We start from the raw sequence: 23938 nt of genomic DNA, 5'->3' as shown, positions 1-23938 counted from the left end.
AAGACTACTACTAAGAACTAAAAGAGTACAAGTAGAGAGGTGAGGTGTGTAGCTCCAAATGATGTGTGTTTGAGAGAGAGCTCCACCCCTACATTTATACAAGCATGGAGGTCGGTTTGGCACCAATAAATTAGGAAACTAGCATAAACCACCATAGCAAGCCACCATGCAACCGTCAGTGGAAGCCCTGGTGCGCCCGCACCCTCGTGGGGCCACCTCGTGACCGCCTTTGTGTGGTCAGTTCCTAGGTGGGCCTAGGCCCCTTCTACATCGGTGCTCGGTCCAGATTTGTCCTATAGGTGGGCTTCTCTATTTATTTCCTTTGTGTATTTCCTTTTGCTTGGTTTTTCGCTTGTATTCAAATATGTGTCCTGCAAAACATGTTTTCTCCAATACAAGTGGAACTAGGTCAATAATACATGCATATGTGTCAAAAGTATGTTTATTTCTCCTATTTTGGACAATAATTGGTAGTTGGATTTGGTCGTTAGTGACCGCCAACAATTACCCCAAGCTTAACCTTTACTCTACTTGAGAAAATAGCTAAGTACTTGGTTGTTGATCAGGAGTGGCTACTATGCCTATAGCACCCGGTTTTAAGAACAAACCCAGATACACATCATATGTGAGCCCAGGAAGTCAAATCTCACATATAGCTACAAATATGGGTAATATCAAAAGACAATGCTCAATATATAACGTACTTAGTATAAAGGATATAACCTTAGACAACAAACATTAGAAAGACAACTCTGATCTTCAAGTGAAGACTCCAAATCCATAGGGAGAACTGACTGGTTGATCACAAGCCTAACTCCTCCAGACTAGCAATCTAGTACCCATCTAGGATTTTTATCCAAAGATTTAAAAAGTAAAGCAAGCGTAAGTACATGTTGTACTCAACAAATATAACATGGGGTTCATGAAGCTCAAAAGGCTGACACTGGTTTAACTACGATTAGCTTTTCATGAGTCATCTTTAGCAATTAGGTGGCAACAAGTTTATCATAAGCCCATATAAACACATGATCAGGTAAACATGAATAATGAATAGCATAAACAATTAACCATTAGTGAGCATCTTCATCGTCCATATCATTAGTGGTCATCATCTATTCCGTAAGGGTTCTAAGGCTGCTCGTGACTGTGAGCACGGGTGATATACCAGTTTTACAATCTACAGAGGTTGTGCACTTTCACCATGAGTCGTGATACCCATATGACCGAGTTTGCAACTCCCAAATCACTTCCAAGGTGAGCAAGCAGGTTACACTACGAAGCTTTTCCCTAGTCATTCTAATAAGGAGCAGCAGCAAGGGATTCTATCTCCCAAGTGTTCTGGAGTCATCTCTAGAAGTTGCACTTATACACGTAGCATAGCACACACCTTGGGGATGAGGCCCATACCCAGCCTGGTATGCCCCTCTTGCCCTTTTTGGTAAACTGCTACAAACTAGAAAGAGCAAGGTACTAGACTAAGACTAGAGCCATGTAGTCCTCATGGTTGTACTGTAAGTCTCGGATGATCACTTACAGATAAGTCCTTAGGGAGACGAATCTAGAGCACCATAAAAACAACCCAATGCTCTAGCCCCCTTATTCCATGTTACTAAAAAGCATCTTTTAATGTTTATTCCATATTCCATTAGTCAAGTTACAAGATCATGGCTTTAGTTGAGCACTAGCATCATACTATCCAATGCAATACCCCATAGGTATCAAGGCACAAGGTACAAAGTACTAGGAAATCCTTAGTGGCAGTCAAGGTATACACATGCAGTATGAATTAAATGATGAAAGGTGTATAGGACAACAAGGAAGATCACATGCTATACTTGCCTTAAACTTAGATCTTTCTTCTAGTCCAAACCTTCAAAGATCTACTTCTTGATCACCAATTTCTTTTATATCACTAACGCAAAGCTCACTGACTGGACATGATCATTAAACACCCCACAAGCATCCATGCAATCATACACGAAGCAAACAATAGAACTAAATTATAACAATACACCAAACATATGAAATAGCAAGTAAAAAGGTTTTAAAGATGTTCCACACATTGCTACGTACACACAGACTTGAAAAGCATGCTAATTGGAACTACGATTGTAAAGGAATGACTACAAGGTTTTATATTGTAAAAGAAAAGAGAATACTATAAGCTTGATTTATGTTAATTAGGAAAAACTATGTGAGTAGCATTAATTTAGATTAAACAAATCATATTTATACTTAAAAACTGAGTTGAAGCTAATCATGTTTTATTTATAAATATTTTGATATCATTTATGCCAATCCAATTTTAACTTGCAAATACAAAATGACATGTGAGAACATCTAATCAATTTTGATATGTGTATTTAGACTAAACATATTATAATTTAGAAACATATTTATATTAGCAACTAGTCATGTTAAAACTTATTTGCAAAAGATCATTGTATATAACTATGTTGCTTTTATTTATAAAAACTAGTTGCATGCATATTAATCAAATTAATATTTAAGCATATATATAAAAGTCACTTGACATGAAAAACGACGACACTAGCATGTAGATCACATGGATACGAATCTAACGCAATTGGAACGACTCAAAACGGACTTAAAACGAATATATGACAATGATATTACGAACTGGTGGTAATTTCGTAATTACCTCGTCTTCATCCTTTGGCCTCCCGTACAACCACCACATGGCCATGGCAACAACAACTACGTAGGGGTGGGCTCAACTTATTGCACAAAGGAGAGAATAGCCGGGTTGGGCAGCGCGGCAGCGATGACGACGGAAGGAGGAGAAAAATCTAATTTACTACACGAGGGATTTACCAAACTAGGGGCTCCCCTTATGGTAGTTTTGGTGTGCTTTGCCTAAGGGGTTGGTGCATATTTATTGAGAGAAAAACTCCCTACACCTACATCAACTAGCAATATGGTACTAATTGATGTTGCACCCTGCACATTTACTAATGGGCCTAAATAATAATTAAAGCCCATTAGTAAATAAATGCATGGGCCTTTAGAATTTATTAGGATTATTGCACATGGGCTTTGAGCGTTGAGAAAAATGAGAGATTTATTATTTTCATAATTAATTAATTTTGTGGATAAAATAATTCCAGAAAAGTCTAGAATTAATATTTAAGTCATGAAAAATACTCTAAAAGCTCTGAAAATTCGGAGAAAATCCTCAGAGACATTATGGAACATGAGGAATCCAAATAAAGTATTTGGAGCCCATGATAAGATAATTTGGAGTATCTAAAAATTAAATTACGCTCAAAGACAAGTAGGAACAAGTTCTAGAAAAAACTAAAAAAATTCCGAAGAAGTTTGAAGAGATTGATTGACGGATGAGGAACTGAAAGGAGTGATTTGCGTTATAAAGAAACGATTTTAGGAAGCTCTCAATGAAAACTTGAGCTGAGAAACAAAGAATTTGATTGTAGAAAAAGATAAAGGTATGCCGGAGAAGGAAAATCAACCTACTAACGTATTTTAAAGACTTTGCTCACTCTCAACACACAAAGAAGTAGCAAGCAAACATCACATCATCCAAAAGCCCATCAAAATTAGAAAACTTTGAAAATTCACATTTTTCCTATAACTAAATTTGTGCTAGCTCAAACTAAACTTGGTAAATTTTATCCAAATATTAAAATAATTCATTTTATTTAGTATTTTCTATGCACAACCCAAAATCGGAAATTTTGGTGTGTGACAAACTACTCCACTTAACAGGAATCTCGTCCTAAGAATCAGAGAGACTAGGGAGAAAGATAAAGATCTTCACGCCTCCACACTTCCTTGATTCAGGATTCATGAGATGAAGGAATGAACTTGCATGATAAAGTGAATTTGGGAGTTGCACAGGACAACAAGGAAGATAAAGTTCAACGATGCTTTGTAGAGGATGCTACCCCACTTAGCAAGAGTTTTGCTAAACTCTAAATATTCCATACGAAGATCCTCGTGTTGGTGTAGTCTTCAGGGCCTTCCTTTAGATCACAAAGATAGGGATAACAAACAAGCAACACACCAAACAAGACAAGCATGCATCACAACATCGAAACTACACATGCTTCTTTAGCAATGGCGGGCATCCTTAGGAGTGGATTATGATGAGAGGCCATCGCAAATGTGAATAAGGTGAGATCAGAAAACTTTAGTAAACCAAAGAAATAAAAATCAAGGAGATAAGAAGCAATAGCTAAAAGAAAGCTATCAAGGAGGGAAGAAAATAGGACAAGGATAAGAAATAATCTATTCAACTAGTCAAGGAGATGAAAAAGTAGTTTTTGTAGCAAATTCTAAACCTTAAAATGGCCATTTTCTACTAGGCTTGCGTCCTACAGTCAGCATTGCTCTGATAGCACTTTGTAGCACTCGGTTTTAAGAATAAAACCAGATACACATCATATGTGAGCCTAAAAAGTCAAATCTCACATATAGGTAAAAATAAGGGTAACATCAAAAGACAATGCTTAATATATAACGTAATTAGTATAAAGGATATAACCTTAGATAGCAAATAGCAGAAAGACAACTCCGATCTTCGAGTGAAGACTCCAAATCTACAGGGATAACTGACTGGTTGATCACAAGCCTAACTCCATCAGACTAGCAATCTGGTATCCATCTGGGATTTTTATCCAAAGATTTAAAAAGTAAAGCAAGAGTAAGTACATGTCGTACTCAACAAATATAACACGGGGTTAATGAGGCTCAAAAGACTAACACTAGTTTAACCGTGATTAGCTTTTAATGAGTCTTTTTTAGCAATTAGGTGGCAACAAGTTTATCACAAGCCCATATAAACACATGATTAGGTAAACATGAATAATGAATAGCATAAACAATTAACCATTAGTGAGCATCTTCATCATCCAGATCAGAAGTGGTCATCATCTATTCCGTAAGGGTTCTAAGGCCGCCCATGACCTTGAGCATTGCTGATATACCAGTTTTACACTCTACAGAGGCTGTACACTTTCACCATGAGCGTGATACCCATATGACTGAGTTTGCAACTCCCAAAACACTTCCATGGTGAGCAAGCAGGTTACACTATGAAGTTTTTTCCTAGTCATTCTAATAAGGAGCAGCCGCAAAGGATTCCATCTCCCAAGTGTTGTGGAGTCATCTCCAGAAGTTGCACTTATACACGTAGCATAGTACACACCCTGGGGATGAGGCCCGTACCCAGCCTAGTATGCCCCTCTTGCCCTTTTCGGTAAACTGATACAAACTAGAAAGTGCAAGGTACTAGACTAAGACCAGAGCCATGTAGTCCTCATGGTTGTACGGTAAGTCTTGGATGATCACTTACAGATAAGTCCTTAGGGAGAGAAGTCTAGAGCACCATAAAAATAGCCCAATGCTCTAGCCCCCTTGTTCCATGTTACTAAAAAGCATCTTTTAATGTTTATTCCATATTCCATTAGTCAAGTTACAAGATCTTGGCTTTAGTTAAGCACTATCATCATACTACCCAATGCAATACCCCATAGGTATCAAGGCACAAGGTATAAAGTAATAGGAAATCCTTAGTGACAGTCAACGTAGACACATGTAGTATGAATTAAATGATTAAAGGTGTATAGGACAACAAGGAAGATCACATGCTATACTTGCCTTAAACTTAGATCCTTCTTCTAGTCCAAACCTTCAAAGATCTGCTCCTTGATCACCAACTTCTTTTATATCACTAACGCAAAGCTCACCAACTGGGCATGATCATAAAACACCACACAAGCATCTATGCAATCATACACGAAGTAAACCATAGAACTAAATTAGAACAATACACCAAACATATGAAACAACAAGTAAAAAGGTTTTAAAGATGTTCTACACGTCGCTACGAACACAGACACGAATAGCATGCTAATCGGAACTATGGTTGTAAAGAAACGACTACAGGGTTTTATATTGTAAAAGAAAAGAGAATACTATAAGCTTGGTTTATGTTAATTAGGAAAAACTATGTGAGTAGCATTAATTTAGATTAAACAAATCATATTTATACTTAAAACTGAGTTGAAGCTAGTCATATTTTATTTATAAATATTTTGATATCATTTATGCCAATCCAACTTTAACATGCAAAAACAAACTGACATGTGAGAACATCTAATCAATTTGATATGTGTATTTAGACTAAACATATTATAATCTAGAAACATATTTATGTTAGCAACTAGTCATGTTAAAACTTATTTGCACAAGAGCATTGTATATAATTATGCTGCTTTTATTTATAAAAACTAGTTGCATGCCTATTAATCAAATTAATATTTAAGCATATATATAAAAGTCACTTGACATGAAAAACGATGACACTAGCATGTAGATCACATCGATACGAATCTAAAGCCCATTAGTAAATAAATGTATGGGCCTTTAGAATTTATTAGGATTATTGCACATGGGCTTTGAGCATTGGGAAAAATGAGAGATTTATTATTTTCGGAATTGATTAATTTCGTGGATAAAATAATTCCAAAAAAATTCTAGAATTATTATTTAAGCCATGAAAAATACTCTGAAAGCTCTAAAAATTTGGAGAAAATTCCTAGAGACATTACGGAACATGAGGAAACCAAATAAAGTATTTGGATTCCATGATAAGATAATTTGGAGTATCTAAAAATTAAATTATGCTCAAAGACAAGTAGGAACAAGTTCTAGAAAAAGCTGAAAATTTCCCGAGAAGTTTGTAGAGATTGATTGACGGACGAGGAGCTGAAAGGAGTGATTTGCATTACAAAGTAAAGATTTTAGGAAGCTCCCAATAAAAACTTGAGCCGAGAAACAAAGAATTTGATTGTAGAAAAAGATAAAGGCGTGCCGAAGAAGTAAAATCGACCTACTAACGTATTTTAAAGACTTTGTTGTAACACCCTAAAATTTGCTCATTTTGAAGTTGAAGTAAAATGAGGTAATTTGAATTTATGTGCTCATGAAAACATAGGAAAATAAAAAAAATCATTAATTTAAAATTTATCATAAGGTAGCAACATGTTCGTGCATACATGCCGATGCATTTGATTTATTTGGTTGAGTGGTTTTGAATCAGGATTCAAAATGGTTTAAATTACTTTTGGAAATAAATTAAAATGTCTTTGAAGTAAAAGAAAAGAAGGAAAAAATTTGAGAATAAAAGAATTTAAAAAGGTTATAAAATTTATTTTTGAGAACTTACAAAAATTTCTCATTTTTAATTAAGTTGAAAAGTGTATTTGAAATCCTATTCAAATTTGATTTGATTCATATTTGAATTCGGTTTGAAAATGAAAAAAAGAATAGAAAAGAAAATTTGGAAAAGTATTTTTCATTACTCTCCCCTCCTGTTCGTCCCAAAGGATAGGCACGCCCCTCTTCTTTTCCTCTTTGTTCTGCTGCCATGTGGGACCCGCACGTCAGCACTTTCTCCTACCTTGGGTCCGACTGGGACTCTGCTTGAGTTGGACACCGTCGAGAGCCCCATGCTGCTACGACACTACCTTGCCGTGCCACCCACATCGCTCCGTCCCTTTAAAAGCTGAGCACCTACAGCCGCGCCATGACCTAGCGCCGCCATCCGCTTCATCAAAAGTCAAGCACAGCGCCGTCTCCGCTTGCTCCACACCGCCGAGACCCGCCGAAGTAAGCTCGACATTCTCTTCTCCACCTCCCCAAGTCCTTCTCGTTGTAAACCACGCTCGATATCACTATTTTAGCATAGCTCCATCGTTGGTCATGGCGCCACCTTGCTGGTGTTACTATTCTAGCCACCAGTTTTCTTTTTCCTCGCTTCCATCTGATCTGACGCGTTGATGTTGGATCCGACGGCCGACATTCATCCGTACCCTTTCGCCTGCCAACTTTTTAAAGAGCCCCTCGGTTTCTTAAAAATAGAACCCGCCATCCTTTGCGTATTCCACAACTTCTATTTTCTTCTTTTAAAAAGCGTATTTTTATCGGTTGACTTCCAAAATACATTTTCACTTATTATAGATTTGCCACTAATTTTATTTTAACCATAACTTCTCTGTTTTAACTCCGATTTGACCCGTTCAACTTGCGTTAGGTTTGTAATTTCATAATCTACATGTTCATACTATTGTTAGATATGTTTTCAACTTTTAAAATTCGAGGTTAGATTTAATCTATTATTTTAATAAAGGAAATCTTGTTTATTTCATATCTTTTGCGTTTTAGCTCCGTTTGGACCCATTGACTTAATTTATATTATCTATAAAATATCTTATATGTGTTTTTATATAATTAAAACACATGAAGCTAATAGTTTTATGAGTAGATCTGTCGGTAGTTGTATCTTTCCAACTGTAGCTCTGATTAGCGCGTGCCTCTCGTGTCTGTGTGTTCGTAGCGATGTGTAGAATCGTATTTCAAACTCTTTTACTTATTTTTTTATGATTGATGTACTATTCTAATTTAGATATATTGTTTGCTTCATGTATGATTTTATGGATGCTTGTGTGGTGCTTTATGAGTTCATCCAGTCGGTGAGATATATGTGGTGATCAAGAAGAGAAAGAAGAACGTTGAAGATTAAAGCTTACCGAAGGATCGGTGTTTAAGGCAAGTATAGCATGTGATCTTCCTTATTGTCCTATACACCTTTAATCATTTAATTCATACTGCATGTGTCTACCTTGACTGCCACTAAGGATTTCCTAGTGCTTTGTTACCTTGTGCCTTGTTACCTTTGGGTTATTGCATTGGGTAGTTTGATGCTAGTGCTCAACTACAACCATGATCTTGTAACTTGACTAATGGTATATGCAATAAACACTAAAAGATGCTTTTTAGCAACATGGAACAAGAGGGCTAGAGCATTGGGTTGTTTTTATGGTGCTCTAGATTCCTCTCCCTTAGGACTTATCTGTAAGTGATCTTCCGAGACTTACAGTACAGCTGTGAGGGCTACATGGCTCTTGCTTTAGCTCAGTATGAGGACCTTTTTTATAGCCTGTTAGAGGTTACCATTATTGGCGTAAGAATAGCTTACCGAATTGGGTATAGGACAACCTCTATCCCTTTGTGTATAGGCTGCGTGTCATTGTGCCATCGGGAGGGGGGTTCCTACATCTATTTGCCGAGTGAATCTAATGGCCCTAACTTATTAGAGGAACCTTTGAAAGGCTTCATAGTGAACCCTGCCGACCTTCTTTGGAAGTGGATCAAGAGATTAGCTACCTCGGGCGAAAGGGTAAATCACGACTCATAGTAAAAGTGTACAACCTCTACAGAGTGTAAAACTGGTATATCAGTCGTGCTTACGGTCATGAGCGACCTTGGAACCCTTACGGAATAGATGATCACTCATGGTTAATGATGATGAACACAGATGATACTGATGATGAAGATACTTATTAATGATTATTGTTTATGCTATTCATTATTCATGTTTATCTGATCATTTTTTATGGGCTTGTGATGAACTTATTGCCACCCAATTGCTAAAATCATGACTCATTAAAAGCTAATCACAGTTAAACCAGTGTCAACCTTTTGAGCCTCATGAACCCCATGTTATATTTGTTGAGTACAACATGTACTTACGCTTGCTTTACTTTCAATTATTTGGATAAAAATCCCAGATGGGTACCAGATTGCTAGAGTTTGGAGGAATTAGGCTTATGATCAACCAGTCAGTTGTCCCTGTGGATTTGGAGTCTTCGCCTAAAGGTCGGAGTTGTCTTTCTACTATCTATACTCTGAGGTTATGATCTTTATACTAATACGCTATGTACTTAAGCATTGTCTTTTGATATTACCCTTATTTGTAGCTATATGTGAGATTTTACTTCCTAGGCTCACATATGGTGTGCATCTGGTTTTGTTCTTAAAACCGGGTGCTACATTTGTTCACTCTCAACACACAAAGAAGTAACAAGCAAACATCACATCATCTAAAAGCCCGTCAAAATTAGAAAACTTTAAAAATTCACATTTTTCCTATAACTAAATTTGTGCTAGCTCAAACTAAACTTGGTAAAATTTATACAAATATTAAAATAATTCATTTTATTTAGTATTTTCTATGCACAACCCAAAATCAGAAATTTTGGGGTGTGACAATGCCGACACCATTCACAAGTGCCATGTCTATAACAACGCATTCTTTCGTAATTCAAATAAGTTGGCATTTTTATCCACCCTTTACCTTGATCCTTGTGGGGCATATAGCTTTTCCAAGTTCTTGGGTGGTTGCAAGATAGAATGGTTATAACACAACTACCAATCATTTGTTCTTTGATTGACCATCTATCTAGAGGTTTTATGATTTTTGTGAAACAAATGTAAGTTCCTTAATTGATTCTCTCGTTCACTCAATGTGTATGAAACCTCACCAAGGCATTTGGTAATTGCCTTCTTTTTCATATCCTACCACTAATGGCTTTTGAGTGGAGTTTTGGGTAGGTTTGAAAGTGGGGCATACTTGCATCACATATTTTGCTAAGTAAAAAACCGGACCTCAAGGAGATGCAAGACATACACTTTGATCAAGACGTGCAAGTGTGTGCAATTTTTTTATGACTTCCTAATTCTAAATATTTTTGGTACTCCTTTGAATCATGAATCTCTCTTTTTGAATGAATGCCTTTTATTTAAAAGTATGGGCTATCTTTATTTCTTTCTTTCTTTCTTTTTCTTTTCTCTTATTTTCCTCATGCTCTTTGGCATGCATTTTTTTCTCTCATGCCTTTTTGGCATGGCTATTTTCTTTTTCCTTCCCTCTTTTTTTAGCATAGCCCATACTATTCTTTTTGGCATATGAAAAATTTTTGAGAGAGAGACACATGATAAGTGAATGGAGTAATTATTTGGTGGATGGAAAGACATGTTTTTGTGTAACTCTCAGTGTAAGAGTTTGTAGTTTATTTGCGGATGTAAGTGTGTCTTGATCATGGGTGCATGACGAGAATCTCAAGAAGGGTCACAACAATTTGACAAAGCTCAATGCTCAAACAAATAGCATAAGACTAAGGTTTTGAATTTGAATATCATGTCATACGGCCTTGGTAGGTATTCATAATCTTTGAGGAACTTTGAATTTTAGCATTTTTGAAAGTAAAATCTCTGGATGTCAAGTTTCTCTTAGAACGAAGACAGTAAATTCTATTTGTACCATATCATAACTCGCAATAACTTAGAAAAGAAGCATGCATTTGCAACCCACAAGTTTTCAAGTTTTAGGATGAGACATTTTTAGCCAACAAACTTAAATCTTGGGGAATACTAAGTTATAACCTAGGCACATATGAATTATAGATAGAGCAACTATTCATCATTTCAACTAAGGAGAAACTAAACATTCCTTAAACATATATGAGAGTGGAATTCATATTTTTGGTATTTTTATCATCTTTTATTTTTTTGGTATTTTTATTTTTTAGATTTTTTATATGCTAATAAATAATAAATGCAGAAAATAAATGCAAAAATTTAAAGACATGAAAAAGATACAAGGTACCTCTACGGGGTCCTCCCCCCAAGCTAGCTCTAGGCCTATGGTCCCGGATTGAATCACATGGACCGCTAATAGGCTGCTTGTGCTTCTTGTTGTTGCCTCAGCAGCGCGTTGATGTCCATGAACTGTTGCTGCTGCTATAGGTGCCAAAGCGCTATAAGTAGGAGAGCTCGGGCTCAGGCTCCCCTCATCCTCATACTCTCCATTTTTCACTCCCTCTCACTCTCACTTGCTCCACCACTTGCAAAAGTTTTTTCCACAAGGCCTGAGTGCAAGGAAACTCTGTAGAAAAATCCTACACTCATCACCACCAAGCCAAGCTCATGGGTTATTCGATTTGTTTTCACTAACGTAACCCTGTTTGTGAGTTTTGTTGTTATCATTTTTGCCATAGGACGCCAGAAATGCTTGTTGGTATTTCTTAGCTCATTCACCGAATGAGAAGGTTTTAAGTCTATCACTGGCAACAGTGCTAGAAATGCTTGTTGGCATTTCTTAGCGCATTCACCAAGTGAGGAGGTTTTAAGTCCATCACCAGCAATGACGCCAGAAATGTCTGTTGGTATTTCTTATCACCATTACTAAGATTGAGTTAATCTTAGCAACACCGCTTAGAAACACCAACTATGATAGTTCTTAATAATTACAGAGAATTTCCACAAGCACACGGATCTATCATTGTAGCATTTCACCCAGAAGTATTTAGGGTATCATTATTTATATTTTCCTAAAGGAGGGCAAGGTATAAGAGTCTAGCATAGATATAAACATGATTACATACTTGCATGGTAGACCATAGTACATGACAAGGGTAAAAACGGTATTTCATGGATAGTGGACACATCATTTAGAGCTACACACCTCACCTCTCTACTTGTACTCTTTTAGTTCTTAGTAGTAGTCTTTGGAGCTAGCAAGAGCTACCTGGAGAGCTTGTCTCCTTGGAAGAAAACATATAAGAACTTGGTATGAATACGAAGAGAATTTCTTCCATAGTCATGCTATCATATCATTTATATAGTTGTGCTATAGAACTGGAGTATAGTTGTCTTGTTGTAATCATGATATATGAACTAGCATATAGTTTGTGTGTTATGATCTTAACATGTTCTACTTCATGCTTAATCATTCATATGATTTGTATGAGTAGAAGTAGAGCTAGGGTTGGGGTGACAGTTCATTGTTCCTTTAGGTTTGCCCATATTCTTGCTTGTCGATCCATAAGGTCGGAGTCCTAGGGGGATATGGGTAGTTTCATTCTACATGGGCGAGGTGCTCGGGTACACAGGAACCTTCAGATATGATGGTATCCCATGGTTGAGGGGTAGGTGGTAGGTGGTCACAGCCCTATCCATCCCTTGTAATCCCCCACATCCAGGTATTGTGTAGGAGTCTTAAAGTCTACCTGGCTTGCTAGCAGACTAGTGCCTGGAGATCTCCCCATCCATCTCACACTTGGTTCTCACTTTAGTCAAAAGGAATTTCTGGCGCCGTTGTCGGTATTTCTTAACACCATCACTAATATTAAGTTAACCTTAGCGACGCTGTCAAGAAACACCAACTACGATAGTTCTTAACGATTACAGAAAATATTCGCAAGTGCATGGATCTATCGTTGTAGCATTTCACCCAGAAGTATTTAGGGTATCGTTATTTATATTTTCCTAAAGGAGGGCAAGGTATAAGAGTCTAGCATAGATATAAAGATGATTACATACTTGCATAGTGGACCATAGTACATGATAGGGATAAAAACATTATTTTATGGATAGTGAACACACATCTGGGCTAACCTCAAGGATAAAAGGAAAACAAAGAATAAAAGAATGTTACTAAGCGGAGCCGGCATGTTCTAATATAGCTGTGCAAAGAACAATTGATCATCATACAAGTTATATTACTAGAGTTAGAACTAAGTGTGAGATGGATAGGGAGATCTCTGGGCACTGGTCTGCCAGCAAGCCAGGGACACTTTAAGACTCCTACATAATATTCGGACATGGGGGATTACAAAGGACGGACAGGGCTGGTGTTGATGGTCACTAGCATCAATCATAAACCATCAACATAACCTGCATATATACTTAATTACATCACCAAACATAGATTTAGGGGTTTAAACTAATAAATTCCATGAGTTTTGGTAAATATGTGTTTTCATTTGGGTTTAATTAGAAAATCATCAAGGACGACCTATTCATCAAAGCAAATCACGTTTATCCACAACAAAACCGCTGCGAGAAGACTCTAGAACACTACGGAAGGCAACCCACCAAAGCAAATCCTGAGGGGCTAACGTGTGGGGCCGGCCGGCCCCACCTGTAGGCTAACTGGCCCATGGGACCCATCCATCTATCTTCGCTTTGAATGTTGGTTCTCCATCGCATTTAAGAGTCCATCTCTGCCATTGATCAAGGTTGGTTCATCCAACGGTGATCGAGGAAGTTGACATGGATCGACGACATGTCGATTTCTTACCCCCTACTCCACCTCAGCCTATATATAGCAGCCCTTACCCCCTCCCTAGAGCTATTCTGAAACCCTAATTCATATCCTCCTCTTCAGGATTAGAGCCAGCTCTCAAGATGTAGAAGTAGAATAGCCCTAGTTGAGTGTTAGGGAGAGTTGTTCCATGCTCGGGTTCTAGAGAAATCTTCGAAGGTTGGGTATATCTTTGTATCTTACTTTTGCAAGACTTATGCTTTAATATAGTTATCTTCTCTATTCACTTTTATGCCTTTCATGTGTATGGTTAGTATAGTTATCATACCATAGCCTAGGATCTCCATTCGCATTGAGTGCTCTAGTTATTATATGTGATTAGAGAAGTAATTAGTAGTGTAGATGTGGTGTCTAGACTATGAGTCACCTGAGATTGCACCCAACCCCTCAGATAGTTGTGGTAGCCCCAGGTGGTAACAACCCTGATGGACGACGTAGTCCACCATGTTTGGATTGGTGTTTGTAGGGCCATAGTCAGAGCTTCCTAGTTCATTTCTCATCCCTTTTTGTGGCTAGTGTTCTGATGTCCCGAAGTGTTATTGTGTGTGATCGCTATATCTACCCATGCTTTAGTTATACCCTCTATCCTAAACTAGAATAGAACCAAAGTAATAGAGAAGTATTTAGGAACCTTGAACTCAACCGTTGTCCTCTCAATTTAGCTAGACTGCTCATTTATATACCATGGAATTCTCCTATGTGTGTTATTATTGATAACTCTTATCATCATCAACACCTACCCCCACTTTAGTTCAGTTGGTATACTAGTTAGTAGATACGTGATGTCGAACTATCAACTTGTTTAACCCTTGTTTCCCTATGGATAAATATGATACCTTGGAATACTCTTGGGTGAAAGCTACAACGGTATCCGTGCGCTTGTGGATTTATTTGTGTGCGTTTAAAAATACCAACAAGCTTTCTGGCGTCGTTGCCGAGGAAACAATTGGCGTAAAGATTTTGATACTAGCTTGATAAATGCTAATGTAGTTATAACTAGCTTTGGTGGGATTACCCCTATTCTATTGAATTGTGGAAAAGACAGGATAGCAGACGCCGTTGCGACCTTTCGGTGAGTTTCAACAAAGAAAGAAGAAACATTAAAGAACACAGGGTGCCAGAACATTCAAGATCCATCAACATTAGAACCCTGCTATCTTATAGGTTTGTATAATCATATATATTATTCTAACCATGTGTAGATTGGAGAAAAAGGTCGACATCACAAGAATTCAAATCACATCTCAAATGATGAATACAGACACTGCACTACTCACAAATTCCATCATGTGAGTCATGGTACGTTTGATCAAGAAAGGTGAGATAGTCTTGCTTATGCACTTTAAAACTTGATGAGTAGTTATTTTTAACTTTTTGCATTCCATTGCATGTTTACTTTGAATAATCCATGCATTTATCTCGTTTAGTTTAAATTTTCTCATATCAAATCCCTAGCATGTTTAGTTCCGTTCATATATCCATCCCACTTGTATCCTTAAAAAACTCTCACCATGATCATGCTCTTTCATCTCTAAATTGAATACATCTCTATAGTGCTTTCATGTTACCTTTGCCCACCATAGTGAGTTTTGGTTTGGAAGTACTGCGCATGCTTCCAGAGGGTTTAAATTAAGCATGGTGCTTAGGTTAAATAGCCTTCCTTAATCAAATTAGACATGGAGTCTAGTTTGGTTATTGAACTAAAAATTGCTTGTGTAGACACTAGATATTTTGTTGGACTAACCCCTACAGAAAACTCTTAAATTCAATCTGGGTAAGTCAAGAAATGAATTCACAACAAAGATGAATCAAGGCATGTGATGAACTCTAATAACTTTGCGCAAACAAGACCCAGCACATTCTTCATGGAAGGAAGAACTGTGAGTATTAAGGTTTATTCACTTATCTTTTGTTGGAAGTTATCTTTGCCTTGAACTATGCTAGAATGCAGCAAACACATAAAAATTGCTATAAGACATGATAAACAAAATCTATGCTAATGTAATTCTAAAAACCATCCTTTCATTAGCATAGAGGAAAATCATAAAAATTATGGACAACCCATGTTTCAAATTTGCTATATTCCCTCGGGTATGTGTCTAATAACATTTTGCAGGAAGAATAAATATAAGCTATGCCTGTTCATGGTTTGGTATGAACTTGCAAACCCAAACCAAACCACCACTATAGCTATGGAAGTGGACGAACAAATTGACAGGCTATGAGCAGTGTCGAAGACATCTTAGCATTAAACCTTCCCAAGACAAGCTAAGATGATGATGAGAAGCAAGGTGCAACCCACCTCGTATTAGCCAGAATACATTTGCTTTCATCATCTTCGAAAAGATCAGCTCGCATGCCAGCAACAAAGGCCAAGATGACAAGATGCCACTACATCATGGTGTGCATTGTCATATCAATAGACATCATCAATTCATGGTGGTCTGCCAACAGTGTCTCATGAAATCATGGGCACAAGAAGTCATACCTAAGCCTTTGGAGATGAAGCTTGCATGCAAGTACCAATGAGGTTCCTTTTTTTACCATCAAGATGGTTGGCGTAACGCTAACAAACAAAGAAGAACAACTCTCCACCGCATTGTTAGAGGACAAAGACAATCAAGGAGGAACTTGAGTTCGTAGCTCCAAGGAACTCCAACTCGTCAATCAAGAATCAACAAAAATTAAGAAAGGTTGATGGAAGGAGAATGTGCAATTGTCCGTATCCTCATTTTTAAGATCGAATGGTGCAAAGAAAAGCTAAAAGTAAGGGGGAGGTCCTGCTCAATGGACCTAAAACCATGAGTTCTCGCTGATAGTGTCGAGTGATGTAAATGTCCAAGTGTGGGGGAGGAAGGCCAACTTTTCTATAGTAGATACAACCCTGCTCTTCTTCCTCCAAGGGTCTCATCCCTCTGACATGCTGGAATGAGAGGAGCAAAAGGTCCAAACAAAGTGTCGAGATCCACAAAAGAAAGGATAGAAGAATGACATGATAAAAGAATGAGAAAGAAGGAGTGCGATATAGGAGACAAGATGATCATGAATAGCTTAAGCAAGCAAAGCTTCAAGCAGGAAGAAAAGATCACCATAAGTCATCTACCCTTCATCACAGGGTGTCAACAAGCTCCAATGATGAAGGTAACATCTTAAGGTAAGTGGTCAATATTTAAAAAGCTTTTGTTTGATATTGGTATTCACATAAATGAAGAAACAAATATGTTTGAGTTACAACTTTGCTTGATTCAACCTGATTAACTCAACATATTTTGTTCCTTAAGCTTGTTCATAGTACCACTTTCTTGATCTCATTGTCTTAACCAAATGAGCTAAAATTTTGCATATCTTATCTTTGGAAGATGATAGTCGCATCATGTAAAGTTTGTTACATCATGTAAAGTTTGTTACATTATGTAAAGTTAGACAATTCTTCCATAGGTTAAGCAACTCCACTCTTTTTGTCAAATGTATTCAAATGCCCCGTTCATCCTTATCCTTCTGATCTTATTATCCATGTTATAAGAATGAATGCACGTAATATCAACTTTATCATGATTCAATGAGCCTAAGGCTAGAGAAGAATTAATAAAAGTTTAGTTTTGTTAGTGTTTTCCCACCAATAGAGCCCAAGCACTTGATCTCTACCTTATCTTTATGAGCAGAACACACTTTGAGCGAAGTGTGGGGGAGTTGATCCACCAAATTTTATAAGTGAAAGTTCTAAACTAGCTTAATGATGCACAAGATGTCACTAGTTTCCACTACTAATGCCTAAACAAGGAGGGAGAACAGGTCAAGAAAGATGAACCTATCAAACCAAAATCAAATTTAAAACCAAGACTCTGTCCGTGTTTGATTTGCTCCTATAGGTGATACACATCATACCAGCTTCTACCCCTTCGGGTTTATTTTTGCACTAGAGGCGATACCTTTCTGGTATCGGCTATTAGAGCTGACGACCAAACAAATCGGTTGTCAAGTATTAATCCAAATGCTAGGGTAATATTTCTTTAGATATTTCTCATTGATTGCTCTACCAAATTCTTCCTCTCCTCTTAGTGTTTCCAAAATATAAGCATTACCAGGTGCACAATGTTTGATCCGATAAGGTCCTTCCCAATTAGGTGACCATTTGCCAAACTTACTGTCCCTTGACCCGATCGGCAATTTCACTTTCCAAACCAAGTCTTCTTCAGAAAATTGCTTAATCTTGACCTTTTTATTGTAATATTTTGCAACCCTTAGTTTATTGGCTTCGATGTTTTCAAGAGCATGTAGCCAAAAGCAACTCAAGTCCTCTAAGTCATCTATCATAAGATTCTTGTAGATTTTGGCTAACAAATCATTTTGCAATGTAACACGCCTCGATCTAGTCTAAACTTCCCAAGGAAGAACTGCATTATGGCCATACACAAGTTCATAAGGTGACAGTTTAATCAATCCATGACAGGCCATTCTATATGCCCATAGCGCCTCATTAAGCATTGAATGCCACTTCCTTAGCTGTTCCTCAATCTTTTTCTTGATCAACTTAATCATAATCTAATTGGATGCCTCTGCCTGGTCATTAGCCTGAGCATAGTAAGGAGAAGAATTTAGTAGCTTGATTCCCATACTGGCAGCAAAATCTCTGAACTCTTCTGATATGAACATTGTCCCTTGATCGGTAGTTATTGTTTGAGGAATCCCAAAATGATACATAATATACTCCTTGACATAATCAACCATATTCTTTGAGGTTACCGTCTTCAAAGGAATTGCCTCCACCCATTTAGTGAAGTAATCTGTTGCTACCAATATGAACTTATGTCCTTTGCTTGAGGGCAGAAAAATCTATCCAATTAAATCAATTCCCCAACCTCGAAACGGCCATGGCTTGATTATTGGATTCATGGCCGATGCAGGCGATTTCTGGACATTACCAAAACATTGACAATCCTAACACCCCTTGTAATATTCAAAACAGTCCTCCAATATTGTTGGCTAGAAATATCTAGTTCTACGAATAACCCATTTCATCTTATGAGCCGATTGATGAGCTCCACATATCCCTTCATGCACCTCACCCATCAACACCTTAGCTTCTTCTTGATTTAAGCATTTGAGCAACACCCCATCGACTGTTTTATAATATAGCTGATCATCTAGTAAAACATACTTAGTCGATTTATGCCTTAGGTTTCTGGTAACTTTCCATGTTGGATTCCTAAGGTAGTCAGCTATTTCAATTCTCCAATCATTACTTGAGGTTTCACTACTCAAGACTTCTTGAAACACTCGATAACCTAAAGTGCTTTGAGCTAGATGATTAGCCTCTTGATTCTGTGCCCTCAGAATATGTTGAAAAGAGACATGAAGAAATTCCTTGAGCAACTTTTAGCACTCATCATAGTACCCTTTTAAAGTACCTTCTTTGCATTCATATAGGCCGATCAACTAATTAATAATTAATTGTGAATCTCTGAATATTTCAATTGCTTTGGCCTTTACTTCATGAAGAAGCTGAAGTCCTTAAAGAATAGCCTCATATTCCGCTTGGTTGTTGGTAATCATTGGTTCAGTTGGAAGAGCAAACTCAAAACTTGCCCCCCCCTGAGGCGAAATAATAACAATACCAATGCCACTACCTTGCTTGCATGATGATCCATCAAAGAATAACATCCAAGGCACCCGCTCTACACAATCAATGCTTGGCTTATGATGCTAGGTGACAAAATCGGCCATTATTTATCCTTTGACTACTTTAGTCGATTCGTACTTCAAGTCAAATTCCGATAACGTGAGAATCCACTTTCCCACTCTCCCATTCAGTATTGGCATTGATAACATGTGCTTAATCACATCAGCCTTGGAAACAACTGTACATTCGATCGATAATAAGTAGTGTCGCAACTTAGTGCAAGAGAAATATAAGCACAAGCATAACTTTTTGGTGGGAGAATATATTATCTCTAGATCCAAGAGCCTTCTACTTAGATAGAAAACAACTCGCTCTTTTCCTTCAAACTCTTGCATCAAGGTTGATCCAATTGTCTTGTCATTAGCCGATATGTATAGCTTAAAAGGCTTACCTTGCTGAGGAGGGACCAGCACATGTGGACATTTCATATATTCTTTTATCTCTTCAAACGTCTTTTGTTATATGTCACCCCATTTAAATTCTTGATCATTTTTCAACCTCAACAAGGGAGAAAATGTAGAACCCTCTTCGACAAATTTGAAATGAATATCCTGATAAAATTAATTTTACCAAGCAATGACTATAACTCTGTTTTAGTAGTCGGGGGTACTGCTTCATCGATTGCTTTCATGCTTTTCTGACCGACTTCGATTCCTCTCTCGTGGACCATAAAACCCAAGAATTGTCCAGCTGACACTCCAAAGGCACATTTATTAGGATTCATTTTAGACCATGCTTTCTTGTGCAATCCAGAGTTTCCCGCAAATCAGCTAGATGCTCTTTGTACCCCTTGGATTTGATCATCACATCATCAATGTAGATTTCAACAATTCTGCCGATCAACTTATGAAAAATATAATTCATTGCCCTTTGATGAGCTGCATCGGCATTCTTCAGACCAAAGGTCATCACAACCCACTCAAATAAGTTGATTGTGCTAGGGCGCCTGAAAGCGATCTTTGCTATGTCTTCTTCGGCCATGAAAATTTGGTTATATCCTGCATTGCCATCCATGAAGCTAATAACCTTGTGTCCGGTTGCTGTGTCCACCAACATATCGGCTATTGGCATCGGATAACCATCCATGGGTGTGGCCTTATTCAGATCTCTAAAATCGATGCAAACTCTTTACTTCCCATTCTTCTTATATACAGGGACAACATTCCATATCCACTCTGTAGATCGGCACGGTCAGATAAACTTTGCTTCTAGTAACCTTTCAGTCTCCTTCTTGATATCATCAAGTACATTCGGGTTGAATCTCCTCGGAGCTTGTTTAAACGACCGATATCCAGGTTTGATTGGCAACCGATGTTCAACAATTGATCGGTCTAGACCAGGCATCTTATAGTATTCCCAAGCAAAACAATCTTTGAATTCCCTCAATAAATCAACTAACTCTCGCTTATACTCAGGATCCAACTTGGCACTTACATACGTCGGCCTAGGTCTATCTCTAGAACCAATATCTATCTCTTCCAATTCATCGGCCGATGTGAAGCCATGTCCTAGTTTGCCATCTGTACCATCTATTAGGTTATCCATTAAGACAAAATTTTAAAGCCAACTGCTTGGATCGGCTGTTGGCTTTCATTACTGACTCTACTGAAGCCTCCTTCCCATATCTTGCTAGAAAAGCATTCGAAGTCTGCTATCTCCCAAAAGACTGGATCGGCTATTGCGATACTTATAGACTCATCAGCGTGAACCATTTCGACATCATCTCCATGCCATTGAATCAAACACTGATGCATGGTTGATGGTACACAATAGTTTGCATGAATCCAATCACCACCAAGGAGCAAACTGTACAACCCTTTTCCATCGATGACGAAGAATGTGGTGAGCAGAGTCTTACTCCTGATTGTCAGTTCGACATTCATTGCCCCCTGGGTCTTAGACACATTACCTCCAAAGTCCTTAAGCATCATGTCAGTCTCAATCAGATCTCCTAGTCCCTTGCCAAGTTTATGAAAAGTGGTGTATGACATAAGTTTAACAGAAGCACCTCCGTCCACCAACATCTTGTTCATTAGCTTCCCATCAACCAAACCTTTTACATATAAAGCCTTTAAGTGTCGATGCTTGACTGGTTTATCAAATATAACCTATTTTATAAATGTCAGCTTGGCAACTATCTCTTCATACTCTGATTCATCGAAATCCAAATAAACTTCTTGATCTGTCGGAGCTCTAAACTCTGATGGCAACAGAAAAGTCATTTGAATATCAGCCAATGGTTGCCTTCTATCAGCTGTTTGATTAGCATGCCATACTTGAGGTTTACCGAATGCCTGAGCTTGTTCCAACTCTCTATTGCTTAGGCGTTGCACCCTTGTCTTCTGGCTTCTTGTCAAACCTCCTGGACACCATTGGCTTTCCTGCCAAACATATTCTCTCTCGTTGCCTTCTTCTTCATAATCAACCCAGTCTTGATCAACAACTCTTTTTCCAAGTCGATTATGAATACTTCCATTTTTTAAGCACCGATCCATGTTATTATGATGATATGCATCTTGAGCATGGATAGACCGGCGGTTGGCTTGAGATTGCCTAAACTCCCAATACTGATCGCTGCACTCTGGACAGCTATTCCTGGTAGGCAACTTAAAACCTTCGTTCAAGCAATGTCTGAAGAAAGGACAATTCCAATGTGATTCAGCTTGCTTCCTCTCTTTTTCCTATTGACGTCAAAATTCTTGCTCTTTTAACCAACGCTGATAATCCTTTTCCTTCTGCCACTGCCATTTATTCAACAGAATTCAAGATGTAACCCATGGCTTTGTCGCCCCACCTTTTGATGTTTCTCCCTGCTCATATCGGCTCTTTTGCTTGTCGCGACGTCTTCTAATTTTTCTATATTCGTCAGCCGATATTTGCATCTCGAGATTGACAGTTCTAGCTTCTCTTGATTTGATTGATGTTAGGACCTTAGTCTTTCCTTTGAGCAGCCTAGCATTGACCATGTTTTGATCTCCTGGGAAAGGATTATCATCAACTTTCATTTTTCGAGGCGTATCAAATTTGAGTCTTCCTTGCTGAATAGCCCTCTGTATATGTTGTCGAAAAATTCTGCATTTATTAGTGGAATGAAAAGTAGCGTTATGGAACTTGCAGAACTTCTTATTCTTCAACTGATCAGGGGGCAACATAACATGATTATTAGGCAACTTGATCTGTCCCTTCTCAAGCAAGAAATTTCGTCCCGTGCCGAGGCACACGAGCAAGCCAGAAGGGTTCGCTCGATGGAGCTGGAGATCCACCTAGCTTCAATGCAGGGATTATCGATCCTGCGCACTCCTCCTGAGACATGCCATTCAATTTGACCCTGCAATTGACAAGGAGAGAAAGCTAATCAATAATTTAAGGTGGAAATGCTGGTGTTGCCAGATAGTCCCGAATGTGTGGCTCTGAGAGCCGATATGGAAAGAGATCGACTAAATAGCTGATTCCAACATACTCATAAGAATAAATTAGTTAAAACTCATGAAGTTATGGAAGGAAAATTGGTTATAATTCAGGATGAATATTGTTATTTAGACAAATACTGGTCAATGGCAATAGGATGTCAATAATAATCAGTTTATGCTAAGCCAATGACTGCAAGTAACCAAATCCATTTTTATATAAAAGAAATAGCTCATCATCATTTAACCATTTAATAGAGATAAATGTAATAAACATATTAGATCTCATCTATCGTTATGACTAGTTGGGCATGAGGCAGAATCATGTAGGCCATAGAAACAATGATAAATTCAACGACCCTAACTTATTACTAATATCAGTGGAGCATGAGGCAGAATCATGCAGGCCATAATACAATAATAAGATCATGGAGCTAACACATCTTTCAACCTATCTTTACTTCAACGGTCTCGTGACGTGAACTGCATATGTGAAAACACTCGATATCGGCTAAAACAACCGATTCAGGCATAGCGCACAATTAAAGTCATGCCCTATCAGGAACAGATCTACCAAATAACGATACCTACTCCACGGTGCTAACAGTGGGGTGTGAGGCAGAATCACACAGGCCATGATAATAGGACATGGAACGGTTCTCGTTAGCCAATAGATCTATTCAAGACCAGACATGCCTTAACCGCACGCTATGCACGATCAAGATTTACATAAAACAACCGATAAAACATAACTCATCGTTTAAGGTGCAGATTAGATCAATTTAGATTAATAAATGATGGGTTAAACAGGATATAAGGCCGATCTAGATCAATCCCAATCGGGCGAAGTGATATTGCTGT

This window comes from Miscanthus floridulus, chromosome 18 (genome assembly GCF_019320115.1).
Source record: "Miscanthus floridulus cultivar M001 chromosome 18, ASM1932011v1, whole genome shotgun sequence".
NCBI classification, from domain to species: Eukaryota; Viridiplantae; Streptophyta; class Magnoliopsida; order Poales; family Poaceae; genus Miscanthus; species Miscanthus floridulus.
The sequence above is the reverse complement of the archived record's forward strand: the minus strand, read 5'-3'. Positions refer to the sequence as shown.